At 45.1% G+C, this 5,070-nt stretch overlaps 1 long non-coding RNA gene across 1 annotated transcript in view; it reads right to left on the bottom strand.

The window, feature by feature from the left end:
• Positions 1–1,089: 1,089 nt before the first annotated feature.
• LOC102205697 (uncharacterized) overlaps positions 1,090–5,070 on the bottom strand; it is a 19,693-nt gene continuing 15,712 nt past the window's right edge. Inside the window, exons 2-3 of the long non-coding RNA XR_312367.1 lie at positions 2,519–2,908; positions 1,090–1,105 (exon numbers count right to left, since the gene is read on the bottom strand). This is a non-coding gene — a long non-coding RNA (uncharacterized LOC102205697). The remainder of the gene's footprint in view (positions 1,106–2,518; positions 2,909–5,070) is intronic.

Raw genomic sequence — 5,070 nt, 5'->3', positions numbered from 1 at the left:
CACACACACACACACACACACAGTAATGAAATTGGCAGAGTACAGGCAGGTAAAGTAGGGCGTACAGATCGAGACACATCTAGAGGGATTGACTGAAGCTCATTCATCATTCTTAGTTCTGGCAGGTCCTCTAAAACCATCGTGGTTAACAGGAGCCACTGTTTCAAAAATAAAAAAAGATAAACATCCTATAATAACAGCAAAAATTAAAAACTACAGTTTTTAATGGAATAGTCTGACATTTTGTGACATTGTATATTTCAATAAAATATTTTGTAGATAAATGAGTCTCAGGTCAGCTGATAAGTAGCTTCTGATTGAAGCAGGCTGAAACACAGGGGAGACCTTTGTGATTGCTGCGCCCAAACTTTGGGCAACTTTCTTCAAATTAGGATCCCTCCAACACTCAACATCTTCAAACCCGTCTGACAACACACTGTTACTCACCAGCTTTAAGTTATGACTGAGTTTTTGTTTTGTTCTTTGTGTGTGTTTGTTCTGCTTTTTTTAACCATGTACAACACTTTGGTCGACCTGTGCTTGTGGAGAGCTGTTCCTGAACATACTGAAAGGACAGAGTTCAGTTTGTGCTGACAAATAAAGCTGCTCATGACAAACATTTACTCAGGTTTGTTGGAGCTGTACAAACTCTGTCATGTTCATTTCTATGTATGTTTGCACATTTCATTAAATTGCTGCACCGAATCCAAGAAATACAGAGAAATGAAAAGTGGTCCAAGACTTTTGCACAAGAACTATACAGAAATACAATGAAATGACTAATGTGGCAGTTTCAGCCCTCCAAATATCCGTACATCTGTTTCAGAAAAATACTCAAAATAACATTAAATCAGTTTTAAATGAGCTAATATAGAGGACATGATCTCTTCCTTAGTGTCTGTGTGGAGTGATGCAGGGGAGAGATGTTCTGCTTTGACAAATTTAACAGGAAAGGTGCAGGTGAGCAGGTGCGAGACACAGTCAGCAGCATAAAAACAGACGTCCGGAGCAGGTTTCTACCAATGAAGCACGTCAGAGCTGCAGACACGACACACATTTCTTCATTACAGCGACAAAGAAAATCACTTACTGTTGTCTTTTGTATCTGTGTCCACGGGAAGCAGTGAAAGGAGAGCAGAAAGGAAACGTTTACAGACTGAACAAACACATGCTGGCACATTCTTCATGCTGTTCCCCGAGCGGGACAAGATCTGCTCATTAACAGGATTTTTATTAACAGTGACAACATCTGAGGGATTTTATCTTCCTTCTTGGTTTTCTGACTCAGACACACTGGCGTCTCAGGTCACTTTACATCCATCTCCTTATGTTTTCTTCCCCGTGTCTCCTTTTCCTTCCCCTCCCTCCCCTCTCTCCACCTCCCCCATCGTTCTCCTCCTCCTCCTCTTATCCTTCTCTTCTTCCTCTCCTGCCACACCCAGAAAGAAGGTTGTTTACCGAAGGTCAGACTGAACCTGATTCCTCCTCTGACTCCCGCTTCCCCTCCTCTCCTCTAGGAGTGTGATAAGCCTGCTGACCTTTGACCTTTACCTCCAGGACCAGAGGTTATTCTAACCTGATTGTTTGGATTTATATTTGTGCTTAGATGTGTTCGAAAGTTCCATATCTGACAGGAATAAACACAGCACCAGAGCTTTACTGAACTTTACTGTGCAGGAACCAAAGGATCCACCTTTAAACGGCCCCCTATCAGCACGCGTCACCTTTCTGGTCAGTTCCATCAAAGGTTTTTCCTCAGATGCCTGAAAGGCGAGCAGCTTTTTGTTGGAGTCTGAGGTCTGTGGTGACGTCGCAGTGGTCAGAGTGAGCTTTGGTCCAGAGGTGCTCGAGGAGACAACCCTGAAGGAGAGTTTGTGGCTACTGCAGAGCTCTATGATCTCACAGACGATGTCTCCCTGTGCTTTCTTTTTCTCTCTTCTCTTTCTTCCCTCACTCCACAACCGATTGTTCTACAGGAAGGTTTTTCCTGTCAAAAAGGAGTTTTTCCTTCCCACTGTCACAATGTGCTGATCGTATGGGGAGGGGTTGATTTTCACAGGATACTGTGGGGTCTTTAGAGTCTAAAGTGTCTTGAAGTAACTGTCCTTGTGAGTTGGAGCGACATAAATAACCTGAACTGACCTGACGTCTCTGCGAACATTTCAACCAAACGCATCAAATGTTGAACGTTACATCTTCACAAAGGCTAAAGAAAAAAGAAATCCATAGTTCTGGTTCTTCTCCACAGCGCTGCATCAGAGGCTCGTGGGTAGTTTAGACTCCTCCCCCGGTGCGTATGAAATAATTAAAGTTGGTGGCTACAGCAGAAATCTACTGACCTGATACTTAATTTCAAAGAGTAATGATATGATTAGAGAAGCCAAATATGGAAATACTCCCTCCCTCATACTTCCCAGCCCTGTTAATTCTGAGGAAACGGTTTGGAAATATTTACTGGAAATGAAAAAACAAACACTTTCCAGTGTGTGATGTGTGCGGTGGAGGAGGGAGTACTCACAGCTTTCGGGGATGTGGATGGCTCCCTGAGCAAACGGAGGCGTGGAGGAGAGGAAGGACAGAGGGAGCAGGAGGAGGAGGACCAGCGGGAGGGCGGGGGAGCACATCCCCCTGCAGCCCATCCACCGACTCTGTGACACACACATCTTTCAATGTCCCATCAAAAGTGATGCAAGACACCCACACACTCATCAACACATAAAGAAACACACACACACACCCACGCACACCAAGGCAGACACACACTCCAGGGACCGCCCGGAGCTGAGGGAGAGCTGAGAGGAGTAAACAGCAGTAAGTTGGTGGGTGTGTCTGTTTCCTTTACAGCCCAACTGTGAGTGAGGCTCGCTCCTCGCTCCGTCAGCTCCACAAACGCTTCTTCAGGAGCTGGCTGTGGGGGGAGGGGGGGGGAGGTGACCCCGAGAACAAAGAGGGATAAGAGGGGAGGAGAAGAGGAGGGGAGGAAGGGAGGAGGGGAGGGGAAAGAAGCAAAGACATGGTTAATTTGACCAAACATAAATCAACAGAAGAGGACAAATATTAATGTATTCCAGAGGGGGAAAGTTTGACCTAAAAACACATCACGATGAATCCACGGCACATCTGTGACGTTGAGAATAAATTCTAAGATTTTAATTCACTTTGGGTTTGAATTTAGTACAGAATCCACAAAAATCTGAGATAAAGAACAGACAGTACCGGGTCACCTCGATAAAGTCAAGATCAGATCAAAGCAGCAGGAAGCAGCTTCTCCACTAATGACATTACAAAGAGAGATTGAGTGTGTGTGTGTGTTTCTGCCACACTCGCCGCATTTCCATTCATCTCAACATCTCCTCCTTTGTCCCTGCCTGGTGACTGAACACTGACCCGTGACAGCAGGAGTGTCGGGGGGTGAAAGCAGACACAGATGGATCAGGCTTTCTCCCTTTTGTTTCATCATCTTACTGCTGCCTCGACATGAAGGCCAAAAAACAAGAACCCTCAGCGCTCCGAGTTTGGCCACATTCTTGTTTGTACTTGAAGTTGGGGATTACGCGCTCCTCCTCTGCGAGCTGATCAGCTGAAACTAACAGCCGGGCTAAAAATAGCCGATTGTGCCACTTCAAAGCCATGAAATCAGGCTGCGGCTCCATGTATGGGAATACTTTGATCAAGCAAAAAATGAAAGAAACTGAGGGAGATCCCTCGAATGAGCCAAACATCTGTGACAGGTTTTCATCCTAAAGCCCAAAACAGTGTTTCCTCCACTCCAAACCATTCATGCCTCCAGGAAAATTACTGTAAATGCTCCTGATTTATTTGGTATCATGTTGCCAAAAAAGCTCATTGTGCAGTTTTTGCATTTGCATGAATCAGTTTGTTTGTCTGCTAACAAGGACAAATCCCAAACAAGCATTTTGTAAAGCGTCGTAAGGCTTTCACCACCGGGGGCAGCATTTTATCTTTGGGTATGTTTTTATATCTGTTCAGGAGGCTCTGCCTTTAACCAGGATTATTCATGCAAATAGGTTCTTACAACTTTCCTGATTCAATTCAACACTGAAGTACAGCCTGCACCTAACTTGACTTAATGTCCCTTCTACACAGTACAGAGATGCGTTGAATATAAAGTCAGTTGCCTCTTTAGATTCTTTTCACAACTTTATGTAATTTTTTAAAAGACAGGAAGTTAGAAAAAAATAACTGTAAATAACAACCTGGAGTCATAAGAAGACAGTACGATAGATTGTCCAAGAGTTCATGTCACTCCAACGCACAGATGAAATGTCATTTTCACCAGAGAGCTGAGAGGACGCATCGCTCATGGAAGATGAATACAAAGAATCGAATAGAGCCAGTGTTGCTGTCAGTGTCTAATCGCACTGATGGATGACATATTGCAGATGAACAGGGTCTGGGTCTGGATGACTCTCCTCTCTCATTCATTCCCTCAGTGGACAATTATGGAAATACAAGTTTTTATACACTGACTTTATGCCTGGTGTGATGGCGCAGCAGCTTAAAGATGCTCCGACTGTACCGACTCCACGCTGACACACCGGAGTGAGAATACTAACAGACAGGGAGGGCAGAGGAGGTTACAGGAGGTGTCATAACTTATCAATCTGTGAGTGTAACCACCAGCAGTGCTCCGCCAAGGCCCGTCTCCGAGGCTTCTCTTAAAGCACACACATGGGGTGAGGGGCGAGGAGTGACAGCTGGCTAATGTAGACCCCCTCCAACATCTCATAATTACACAACCTGTCCCCAGCACACACACAAACACACACACACTGTCTCTTTGTGAGGATCCAGGTCTTTCTGAGCGTCTCCACAAACACAGAGAGGACACAGAGGACCCCCGTTCAGTTCCTATGACTGTCAGAGTCTTCTTCTTCTAGTTTTTCATTGTTATCACTCATGATTACACACACACACTCACATCTGCCCTGCGTCACGGTCACTTAAACACACACACACACACACACACACACACACACACACACACACACACACACACACACACACACACACACACAGGCTGTCCCCTTCATGAAATGGTGTTGCGGT

This window comes from Pundamilia nyererei, unplaced genomic scaffold (assembly GCF_000239375.1).
Source record: "Pundamilia nyererei isolate P.nyererei 1_Seehausen unplaced genomic scaffold, PunNye1.0 scaffold00495, whole genome shotgun sequence".
Classification (NCBI taxonomy): Eukaryota; Metazoa; Chordata; class Actinopteri; order Cichliformes; family Cichlidae; genus Pundamilia; species Pundamilia nyererei.
Note: the sequence above shows the minus strand (reverse complement) of the source record. Positions and strands in the feature narration are given on the sequence as shown.